At 43.6% G+C, this 12,358-nt stretch overlaps 1 long non-coding RNA gene across 2 annotated transcripts in view; it reads right to left on the bottom strand.

Annotated features, from left to right (window-relative positions):
- The window catches only part of LOC132249343 (uncharacterized), a 159,058-nt gene that overhangs the window by 78,230 nt on the left and 68,470 nt on the right, over positions 1 to 12,358 (bottom strand). Inside the window, exon 3 of one of the 2 annotated variants that reach the window (XR_009460773.1) lies at positions 6,492 to 6,678. The exons of the other annotated variant lie outside the window; for it this stretch is intronic. This is a non-coding gene — a long non-coding RNA (uncharacterized LOC132249343). Of the gene's footprint in view, positions 1 to 6,491; positions 6,679 to 12,358 lie in introns of those variants that run through there. 2 annotated transcript variants of the gene reach the window in all.

Below are 12,358 nucleotides of genomic sequence, written 5' to 3'. Positions count from 1 at the left end.
GCCAAGGTCTGGAACGGGCTCCCAAGGGAGGTGGTGCTCTCCCCTACCCTGGGAGTCTTCAAGAGGAGGTTAGATGAGTATCTAGCTGGGGTCATCTAGACCCAGCACTCTTTCCTGCTTATGCAGGGGGTCAGACTCGATGATCTATTGAGGTCCCTTCCGACCCTAACATCTATGAATCTATGAACCGCAAACTGCTCGTGGAAGTGTGTTATACAGTCATATAATTCAAAAGATCATAGAATGGAAAATGTAGAAGTTAATTTAATTATTCTAATACGGCTATGAATTTTCCATAGTAGCAAAATGTTAGAAAATGCAGGTAGAATATCATGATTGTTCCAAGATTTCACATCTGAACCTTGTGGCCCAAGTGGCCAACCAGAAAGATTCAGAAGGTGACAGAGCCTACAGGGATGATATAAAGGAAATTACACAGTCAAGGGCCATCACTCAGGTGAACAACTAGATCTATATTTATTCCTGTATAAGCTTTAGTGATCCCATAATGTATTAAAAAAATGATAGGCTGGTGGCAACAATTAATCCTCTTCTTTTGGGCTCCTCAAAAAAAATCTATAATTTTATATCTTACATGAAAAATTATATTTATAGTTGCAAAGAGGGTTAGAGAAAGGCCAGTTGCATATTAATGGAGAAAAACAGTTTCACTGTAAAATTAACTTGCAAAATGTTTCATCTGGGTTGAATTTGTTTAATTCAGAAAAATCTTTTGTTTCTAAAAGATAATGTTCAAAAACTTGAGATGAGTTTTTACATTTATTACATTCAATAGGCAAAACTCTAACCTAAGCCAACTCAAAGGATAACCCATACCAAATTTCTGTTAAATGGATCTCTGTTTATATTCTCAACTGGTGTAAACATTAATTTGAAAAGTGCAAGGTTACTTCTGATCATACTTTCTTTATCTGAAATATCAATGAAGCTGACATAATATTCTTAATTAAAGAACACGTCCTACAAAGAAACACTGTCAGCACTAAATCAACATATGGCTTTTCCAGGCTTATGGATTTTTCATCATGCATACCACTAGTTTGTTGTTATTATTGCTGTTAATAAGTACCATTAATTGCAATGAATAAAGAGGGAGATAAGATCCTTGTGCCTTATAGTCTACAGACCTGATTTTGTTTTAAGATAGTCATTTGTACTGTATTCTCAGCAATTTTGAAGTATGAGGGACTAGATAAATATATTCAGTATTGGTCAAGTCCAGGAGAGTTTTCCAGAGATAACAGTGAGCATGGTAATAGATGCCTGAGCCATATTGTCTATTTTCTGAAAAGAAGGTGAAATGTTAATGTATCACTTTTTTTTTAAATGTACAACATCTTTAGGCATTATTGTTAACAGAAGTTTGAATGGAAGCTCAACTATGATACTGGGGTTTTTTTCTTTCTACCTGCCACTCATTTTTCAGCATATTACAAGAGGAGATTTAGTGCAATTCTTCCTCATTTGGAACCCTTGGTTACAATAAGAGACACCATGATGGTTTCTGTCTAGAGGAAATGACCTGGAATCATTGGAAGCATCTGAAGTTCATTTTAAGAAAAGGCAAATACAGTATTAAAAAAGGACGCGCAAGGTCTTAACCTCACTCCCCCAACATATTGCTGGCAAAATTAACTTCTCCAAACATCTGTGGTAAACTTTTTTCAAAGTCATTTAATGGTTTTTAAAATGAAAATGTTCCCATTTCAATGAATACGGACAAAAGTCTATATAGGTACCGTCATCCATCCCTAATAGTGGATGGATGACAGTACCTTCAACTGGACTAGTCACCAGGCGAGTGTCTAGGCCTCACAATCAAACCACGTGCTTTCAAGCTTCTCTTGGGCCAAGAAGTTGAAGCAGAGGTTCTTGCTTTATACTTTGTCACACTCCCTGGGCACAGCTTCACTGTCCTATTACTCCTTTACAGATATTGGGCTCAGCTGCCTTAGGTCCTCCAATCACTGGATAGTCTAACAGGTTCTCTAGTAGTGCAAGGAGAGCTCCAACCTTCTGGACACTCCAGGCTTAAAACTTCATCTCTTCAGGGACATGCGACAGAGAAGGGACACACAGTATAAGACAGGGGCAGGCAAAATGCAGCCCATAGCCCAGATGCGGTCTTCCAGTTCCTAAAAAAATTAGAAAAATAATATTTATCTGCTCCTAGCTGCTTGTCCTGCTGGCTGCTCCAGGTACCGGGGCCAGGAGTGAGAGGGTGCGTGCGTGTGTGCGCATGCATGCATAGATTTCATAGACATTAGGGCTGGAAGGAACCTCACAAGATCATTGGGTCCAGTCTCCTGCCCAAAGGGCAGGGTGTAGCTGGGGTCAAATGATCCCAGCAAGATTGGATACTTTCAAAAATACACTTGAATGCCTAAGTAGGTGCTTGTACCACCTCTGTGGGGAGTCTATTCCAGGCCCTGGGAACTCAGACAGAAAAGAAGTTTTTCCTTATGTCCAGCCTAAAACAGTCTTCCAGGAGTTTGTGACCATTGGACCTCGTCTTCCCTTGGAGTGCTCTGTTGAACAGAAGTTCTCCCAGGTCCTGATGCACGCCCCTTATGTACTTTTAGGCTGACACCAAGTCAGCCCTGAGCCTATGCTTTTCCAGGCTAAAGAGTCCCCTGGCTCTCAGCTTCTCCTCATAAGGCCTGCGCTCTCATTCTCTAATCATTCGTGTGGCTCTCCTCTAGACTTTCAAGCTTCTCCACATCCTTTCTGAATTGCGGAGCCCAGAACTGGATACAGTATTCTAGCTGCAGTCTCACCAAGGTCAAGTACAGTAATGTGGGAGGATGACTTCCTGGGTCTTGCTTGAGAAGCATCAGTTGACACAAGCCAGAGTTTTGTTTGCTTTGCTGGCTGTGGCATCACATTGGCTGGGAGCCCCAGGCACCCCAGTTGAGGAGCTCCCAGCCACAGGAGTTCCCACATACCCCTGGGGCTAAAGGATCACTGCTGCAGTGATCTCCCTGCCCAAAGGGTGCATGAAACTCTCAGAGCACAGGGGGAAATCACTGCAGGGGCGATCCCCCCAACCCAGAGGTGTAGGGAAACCCTTGAGCCTGGAGGATTGCCACAGGGGTGATTCCCCAATCCCAGGGGTGTGGAGAAACCCCTGGGGCTGGAGGATCATAGCAATCCTCTGTCCCAGGGGTTTCCCATACCCACATAGCTGAGGGATCACCACAGCAGTGATCCCTCAGCTCCAGGGGTTTCCCACACCCTAAAGCCCTAGAGATCAAAGCAGCTGCAATCCCCAGGGCTCGCCAGTACAGGAAACCCCTGGGGGATCATGGCTGCTGCAATGCCTAGGGCTCAGGGGTTTCATATTGGGCATGGTGCACCTATGTGCCTGGAAGACCCTGATACACATGCAAATTAAAGCTGGATAGCAGCCAGCTAATAAAGTTAGTATACATTTTCAAGGTCTAACTTTATAGCTAATTTGAGCTTTTTATGGTGTGATAGCTACTTTCTACATGTAGCTGGTCACCAGGTAATTGCATAGTTAGCCAGTGAATTACACAATACCTGTAATGTATAGAGGGGGCCTAAGGAGTCTAGTACCTCACTTTCTCCTGAGTGGCCTTGGAAACCATGAAATCTTATCCTTCTTCCTCTGCAGGTATAACAATTAAAGCAGTCTCCTCTGATGAAATGTGTCTCCCTCTGTTCCTCACCCTTCACCAAGCTTCATGCATCCTCCCTTTCTCCAACTTGTTCAGGCATTGGGGTTTTTGAAGCCTTGCCTAGCACCTTTTTTTTTGTTCTACTTCTGGTGAAATTCCATTACTTCAAATACTTTTCTGGTAGACAATTAGGCTGGGCAGGTTTCCTGATGCTACCGTTATCCCAGGGTCATAAGGTGTTTTCACCTGAAAGGGAACCATTAAGTTTAGCAACCTTGTATTGTCTTTAGTCTAAGAGAGAAGTGATACAGCCTGAACACAAATGGGATAACTCCACGTAAACAGTGATACAGCAATTTCATAACATCAGCCAAAGTTTATAATCTGGGGAGGGGGCACATGGTCTTGAGAGTGGGGGGGAGGGAGGGGGGAGAGAGAATGAGTGGGTTCTGAGAGCTGGAAAGGGGGGCAGCAGTCTTACACACACCATGAACACCTAAACAGTCCTGGCTATGCTACTGCTGCCCCCGTCACACACCCGACCTGCCCCTCTCAGAAGAGCAGCAGCAGATGCTGCAGACAGTTATGGAGTTCCCAGTATGGGTATGCTGCCAGGGCATGAGCTCTACAGGGGCAGGTGGTGGGCCAGCAGCTCCAACACCCCTCCTAACTTGGAAACTGGGGCAAGTCCCCTTCTTACCTACCCATAGTTACACTACTACAATGGAACATAAAGAAAAACCGAAATTCCAGAGTAATTAGATCTCACACCTGTAGGCCTTTAAAGATGATCACTGTCACTGTACTTGGATTTTCAACTGTGTAGAGTTATTGCATGCTGTAACTTATAATAGCGGTATCAAAAGAGATACAGGTTTCTAATGTTAGAAAATAGAATTTCCAGAGCCTCAAACATTTGATTTGTATGCTTGCCGAATTTCTTCCATTTACTGATTTTGCATGGATCAGAGATAACACAGGATAATCCTAGTAATAGTATCGCAGATGTCTGTTTCCAGCAAAGCCAGGAAATGCAGAATAGAAGGCAGTAATACGGAGTATTTTCAATGTGAAGGAGTTCATCTGTACTACTTTTAGTCTTAATATGCTGCATGTATGTTTCCCTTTTAGTTTCTGGTTTGAACCAAATCAAAATCTCAATGAGACAGTCAGATGAGACCACCCAACTTTTTCTTTAGTTTGAACAGAAAATATGGGAAGCCACCAAGTTTTGCCATGTGATTCCCCTCTGTCCTCAAAACAGCTCAGCCTTTCTACAAGTTTGTTTACAAGCTTTTTTCAGGTTTGTATGAAACCAGATCTCAGGGAAGATTCTCACAACTCCACTGACAAACATCAAACAAAGAAACAAATAGAACAAGTCTTTGAAATACTTCAAACTTCAAGCAAGGTTTGAGCCTAGTCCGCATTTTGGGCAAAGATGCAGGGTGAATTCTTTATTTGATCTAAATTGATTCCCACACTCTGAATTAGGATGGACACTTGAAGCACAGAATGCCATTAATAATGGATACAAGCAGTTAGTCTGTACTTGCAAACCCTAAAAACAAAGCTGAAAGTAACTTAGATTAGGCACCTCTAACTCCTATTACGTTTGAAATGTTGGAAAGGTAATTGAAAGCTAAGTTGGGCTTTTATGTTTTATGGTTTGTGGAAATTTCCCCTACTTAATTATCAAAGCATTTTATGGGCTTCTACAATCTGCAGAAAAAAGAAAGGTGGGGGAGCTAGCCAAATTCCTGTAGGCATCCGGATGGAAGCCTGACCTCCAGTGCTCTTGGGGAATTGTATAGTTTGTTAGACCCTGAAAGTAAAACAGTGAGTGCATTTTCAGGAGAGCTGGAGGCTTTGAAATTGGAAGCCAAGAGGCAACAGCTGTAGTGATTTGTGTTGCATGAGGCTGTCACATTTTAACTGATGTGTTAAGTACAGATTCTCTGCGGTGGAGTGTTCAGCAAAAGTACTGGCTGGACTTCCTGTGAGCCCCTACTGGTACTCCTACGACAGACAACTCCTGTTCTGGGTCACATTCACAAGGGGCAGAAAAACAAGCAAGGAGACCACAGATCACCATGGTGTCTGTCTGTCTGAGACAAAGAAAATAGACATGGCACGTGTTTTTTTTTATGGGTCCAACTGAAGGCTCTAAGTAAAGAGCAAGATTTTAATTAAATTACACCCATTAAAACACATGAGTCACTCACATTTATAACCAAATGACTTTCAAAGATGTTGGTCTTTTTTGGACACGTTCACTGGACTGTTGTTCTAGAATACATTCTACCTGTAGAATTGAGATTGTAAACCAGGATTGTTTCTCATTCTGCACTTGCTCATTGCTGTGCACAATGAGGCTCTTATGTCAGGTAAAAGCCTGTCGCAACTACAGACACAAAACCAAACAACATCACCACAGTCTTTTTAAAATTAATATCAGACTCACCCTTTCTCTTCCTCTAACACTGTCCAGTGGGAAACAGGTACCTCAAGTCATTTGAAAATACTGCTAGGTGCCTATCTATGCACAGATGTAAGAATTTGTAAGAGAGGTAGGGGAGATGCCAGTGAGGATATGGGGGCAGTCACAGGCTTCTTTAGTGGACAGACTGTGCCAAGGCAGCAACTGTTGGACACTTTTTTGAATCCTTGAAGCAGGACTACATAGTTGGTCAAACTATATAGGTGGTCTAATAAAAGATATCACCCTGGCTAGGTACAGACCATCAAAAAGCCTGTGGTTGAATCAATTCAGTCATTGCAGGTTAATCTAAACTGCACAGATTAAACAGTGAACAGACATTTACCTTTGATTCAGGAAATGCAACCACATGCCTGCCATGGCTCAGGCCACAGGGAGCTAGAGCAGGGTGCTCTGGCTGTGTGTTCACTTCCTCTTCCTGCTATTCCCAAGGTCTCTGGAATTTGTAGTCCAGAATCACAGCAGCAGGACTCTGCAGGGTTGCTCATCACTTCCTCTTCCTGCTTCTAGGTGCCTCTGGAAATTATATTCCACAGTTAACCCCACTCCCTGGCCCCAGACCTCAGCTGGGGTTTGCTGAGGGGGGCTTGCCCCCCACACACTTTGTCAGCTAGCCCTCATTGCTCCAGCTAGGGAGCAGAGGGACAAGGCCAGCCCTGCTCTCTGGAGCTGACAGCACAGCACAGGGCTCGAAAGCATGCTGGGATGCTGGAGGACTCTGATTTAACTTGAACCAGGAAGGAGTCTGGGACAGAAGTTTCATAAACTGGTTTGACCCAAATTAGTTAAGTCTGATACTACTATAATTCAACCAGGTTTATCTTAAACCAGTTTCAGCCATTTTGAAACTGGTTTATGTGCACTGAGCTTAATTCTGTTACAGGTTTAAACCAGTTTCTGATCACTTAAACCAGTTTGTGTGTAACTTCTGTCCCTAGCCCCAAAGAAATCACCTCATAAAATTTCTGAGGCGTCGTGGCTACAACACCACTCTTACACTACAATTTATTCATAGGAAGGCTGATTCCTTTCTGCCTCTAGCAGAGGAAGTTATACTGAACATGAAAGATAATCTAGGTACATTTGTCATTGTCACTGTCAAAAGCTAACCTACATTTTCAAGGCTGTTATGAGCCATTCAGCTATCTTGCTGATGTGAGTCTTCCATAAGTACTGCATAGGCTACATTTTCAAAAGTTTACTTTCACATGCACCACCCTTTTCAGCCAAGTATGTGCGTACCACAACTCTGACTAATGCATGCAATCAGTGTTTGAATTTAATCAAGGAAGCAAGCTTGAATCGGGGCACTTGTATTCCCAACAGTTCTAAAATGCACAGTAACATTCACATACTAGTCACGGGTTAAGAAATGCTAAAATTTTGGCCATAGAAAACTGCAGTTTTAGAGGTTATGTTGATGTCTGCTTGAAAATGTGGCACAATTTACACAATCAGAAGTGAAGTGCAATTGCTAGCTGTAGATTCCATTTAATTACCATCCTTCATTATGCCAAAGACTTTGCTCAAACTAAGACGCTTAACACGTGCAATATGCATGTTCCACTTGCTCCTGCCCTATCCTCCCTCCTATGCTACAAATCAATAAATCATAGACGTGGCAATAAATGTGCATTTCTGACTAAGAAAAATGCTTTGTAACAAGAGGTGCTCTACTATAAGTAAGATCCAAAGAAAGGCAATAAGGATTGTTGAGCTGGCAAGAAAAGCACAAGAGGTACAAAGGGTAAAAAGGAAAGACAAGTGAAAGGAATAAAAACCTGTATAATGAATTAGTTAAAAGAGCAGGAGAGGTTTTTGCAATAAAAAGTGTACAGGATTACAGCCATGGAAGACTAGAGAGAACAGCAGGCTTGTAATAAAGAAATGCTTGATATATTGTCGTTGTTTTCCTCCCTTCTGAAGCTTCCTATGCAGCTCTGAAAGAAACATCTAATTTTTCACCTCATTCAAAATCCTGCCACTTCCTGTTCCTACCCTCACATCTACTTGTGTCACTTCACCATGCTGCTAGAAGAGACAGGGGATCTGGAGCATAATACATTCGGGGCGGGGGGGGTGCGGTTTGCAATACCATCAGAAGAAACAGAGGCAGATCAGCCTACTGAAACATGCCATTGAACTGAGGTACATTGCTTCATGTTTAAATGACCAGAGAACCGCACTAGCATATGCCCTACATAAGCACAGCACATCAATTCCACATTTGCTACTTCCGAAAAGAAATGCCCCAAAAGTTCTCTGTCTTAGGCATGTTGTCTGACTCAGCATTACTGTTAAGGGCAGCTACATTACAATGGTTTGGATATGATGTCATGCACACAGCAGACGTTCCATGTTTCACTGCAGCACTCCCTAATGCAGCCTTTGATGGTATAGACATGTCCACAGAGTGCATAAATTAAGAATAGTAAGCATCAAGACAGACAGACAGAGAAAGCTAAATCCTATATGGGGTCCTTGCTCAGGAGACTTTTGCTGAAGTTCAAGCATGATACAGCATGAACTCAATGGGAGTTTTTTTATAGGGATTAGGTTCATAGGAAAGTAGGGCTGGAAGGAACCTCATACAGTCATCTAGTCCAATCCCCTGCTCAAAGCAGGATCATCCCAGACTAAACCATCCCAGCCAAGTTTCTATCCAGGCTGCTCTTGAAAATTTCCAGTGATGGAGATTCCACAACTTCTCTCAAAAGCCTGTTTCAATGCTCGACTGCCACCCTAATCTCCAATTTAAAATTTACTCTGTTGCAGCCTCAGGCTGTTGCTCATAGTCCCATCCCTTATGGCAGGGGCGGGCAAAATACAGCCTGCCAGGCAATTCCATCTGACCCACGAGCACCCACCAATCAATTGTACCCCACCCAGCCTGCACGCCCTGCTCCCGTCCTGGTGTGCAGAAGGGCCCAGCCCAGCCAGCACACACCTTCCAGACAGGGTTGCTGCTGCCACTGCTGCAGATGCTGGGGACCTACTTGGCTTCCACCACCTCCAGCAGCTCCTCCTCATCTCCCTGCTGCAGTGCTTGCTCCTTCTACAGAGCCAGGTCACCCCTGATTGGCTGTCAGACACATGCCCTCAACCGCCCATCATCATTGCAGACCCTCATTCACGACCATCCCTAGGCTTCCAAGAGAACCCCAGAGCAGGTTATCATGGCATGCCTGGCAGTCCAGCTGGCAGCAGCAAATGGGAGGTGTCACGGTGACCCGCTCTGGAGCTGTCTTGGAAGCCTAGGGCTGGGCGCTGCGGAGGGTTTGCAGTGACAGCAGGGGGTTGAGGATGGCCCCTGCTTGGCTGCACTTGGCCGTCCTGCACTTGGCAACCTCTGGCATGCTGGGAGGTGTGCAGGAGTGCCCCTTTCCTTCTGGCCTCAGCCAGGTCAGGTATCTGCATTCCTTCCCACACCCAAAGGGTGAACATGTTTGCTCCTGTTCCAACCTAGGCAGCTTAGAGAAACCAGCATAGTTTTCTATTTCTGCCTCGGGCTTTTTGAATGTCTGTCCCTAGCTCATTTTGAGGAAGATCAGTTTTTGCTGCCTTCCAGGCAAAAATGAAAGCACAGTTTTCACTTGATCCAGAGGGAGCAAAGTATTGAACATGTTTGTCTTCCTAGTTGCTGCTTCTCAGTTACTTGCTACAAGGAAAGATCTTTTCTTCTTCATTCTGTCTTTTAAAAGCAAGGTGCATATCTTATTGTGGGATGCACTGTACATGAGAAAATGTGGTGTGTGCGCGCTATGTATGTAATACACACACACACACTGGATACTTGTATCAATTTACTAGGGCCTCAGTTCAACACGTGAATTAAGCAAGTGCTTAATATTAATCATGTGAGTAGTCTCACTGACAGCGAAGCTAGGCATGTTAAGTCCACCCTACTTAATATGAGGTGGGCATGTGAAATTGAAATTGTATGTGTCCAACTTTGAAAATCTAACCCCCAAAAAGTCAAAAGCAAAGCTTTGGTCAGAAGAACCAAAGTAGAGGCTTCAACATATATGAATGATATATTGGTCTGACTTGGTCCTCATTCATAATCATTCAACTGTTTGAATTCTGCAAAAAGTGCACAGATAAGGAATTAATCGTTTTGCATCTCCTAATGTAAGATACCATATGCTGACACTGCAGAGATAAAACTAGTCTTAAATTTTAACTGTAAGGAGCCAATGTTATATTAAATATAAGCGAGATCATGTTCTCTTTAAATTTAAAAGGTTATTTTTGCCAGGAGACCCAAATCAAAGGGGATTTAAAGCCTGTCAAAAGGAAAGGAACAAAATGATTTACATTTTTTTTCACAAAGCTCAAGTCAAATTTTGCAAACACTTTGTCTTTCATTTAGGCCGGTGCTTTTTCTGGAACTTCTAGAAGAAATGCTTTTTTGGTAGAGCACAACAACTCATGCATAACTCTGATATTCTCTTAGCTAGAGATTCTGATACAGTCAACTCAACATAATGCTTAAGTAGACACTCAGCTACAGGATGGGGCTATTGTTTGCCCTCCAAGCTTCTGCATATCAGTGTCTTGTATGTCTATCTTTAGTCATCACTATCTTGCATTTTCCTGTTTCAGTGCTGTGTTGTCATCTCTTAGGGTACATACAGACATTTCGGGAGGTTATGGGAAGGTTAGATCGAGTTAAAAATGGCCAGCACATCTAAGGTAAGTTGGGATGGAGGGTTTGGTGGGATCAGGGGGAGCAAGCGAGATTTGCAAGGGGATAGCGGGGGGAGGTGTGGAGCAGGAAGAGTATAGCCCTGAACATCTGTATGTACCCTTATAATCCAGACATGTTTTCTTTCAGTTATTTTTTTCAATTGTTTCCCTTGAGGGATTTTTAAATGACTAGTGAAATCTGTTTGTCTCCTTTCTAAAGATTGTTAGGTTTTTTTTATTTATTTATTTTTTTTTGGTTCTATATCAGCAATGATCTAGGGACGAACAAGAACACATGACACTTTAGAAAGGGAAGAGGCAAGTCTTCTGGACTTGCATATTTGTGGATATACCCATCATTCCTTTAGAAAAATATAAGTGCTGGAACTCTGTGGCTTTGCTGCCATTTCATTGCTTCATTGCTTCAACTCAGTCTTATCTTGCTAGGTTACCCTCTGCCAAACCCTGCTAGTCAAGTTTGGTGTAGGTCAGAGGGTTTGATTCCTTCCCCTAGCTGGCAAGGGACATAAGGCAATAAAAATGGATTGTACAAATATGTCAAGAGTAAAAGGGTGAGCAAAAAACCCAGAAGTTCCTTACATAATGCAGAAGGCAATCTACTTATGGATGATGCAGAGAAGGATTAAGCATTTAATACCATGATTTTTACTTGTTTTCACAAATAGGTGCAGCTAACAGAAAATGAGCACAGTTGGCAGCAAAGATATGGAGGAGTCAAACAGCCTAGAGTAGTGTCAGAACCAGTTAGGGACTACTTAGAGAAGCTAGATCAAGGGTGGGCAATTTAGTTTGGCTAAGGGTCACTTAATGTGTTTTGGTGAGCTGTTGAGGGCTGCAAGGGTAGCCCCACCCCTCGCCATCTTGGGACCAGAAGTCCTGCCCTAACCCCTGAGCTTTGCCACTGAAAGCCCCCCCCCCCCCCCCTTACCCCCAGAAGTACTCTTTTTGGGAGGGGGGGTTTGGGTTGCCCTCTGAACCAGAAAAAAAACCTAAATCATATATTAAAAGTCAAACATTTAATATAATGTATTTTAATTTTATTTAAAAATATATTTTTGTCATGATTTGTGTAGTGTATATAGAGGTGACTGCATCATAGGTCAAAAATAAAGTCTTACTCATATTGTGTGTGTGTGTGTGTGTGTGTGTGTGTGTGTGGTGAGGTGAGGTGTGGGGGTGTGTGCACATGGGCTGGCGAAGGGGTGTGGCTGTGTGCATGGGGCAGCCTAGGGTCTGTTGCAGGGTGCACGCATCTGTGGGGACAGGGTGTGGGGCTCCCTGCCACTTCTGGCAGAGTCCTGGCAGCTCCATGTGGCAGGGAAAGCATCCGGCTCCACTGTGCAGGGCTACCCAGCTGGTGCACAAGCGCTAGGAACTGCATGTACACCGCAGGGTGCCCCATGGGATAGAGGTGCACTGGCCTGGCTGTGCTACTTGCTGCCATGTGCAGCTCTGGCTGGAGTTGCATGCCTCCAGGCAGCAGCAC

The sequence above is a fragment of the Alligator mississippiensis genome, chromosome 3 (assembly GCF_030867095.1).
Source record: "Alligator mississippiensis isolate rAllMis1 chromosome 3, rAllMis1, whole genome shotgun sequence".
NCBI lineage: Eukaryota > Metazoa > Chordata > Crocodylia > Alligatoridae > Alligator > Alligator mississippiensis.
Note: the sequence above shows the minus strand (reverse complement) of the source record. Positions and strands in the feature narration are given on the sequence as shown.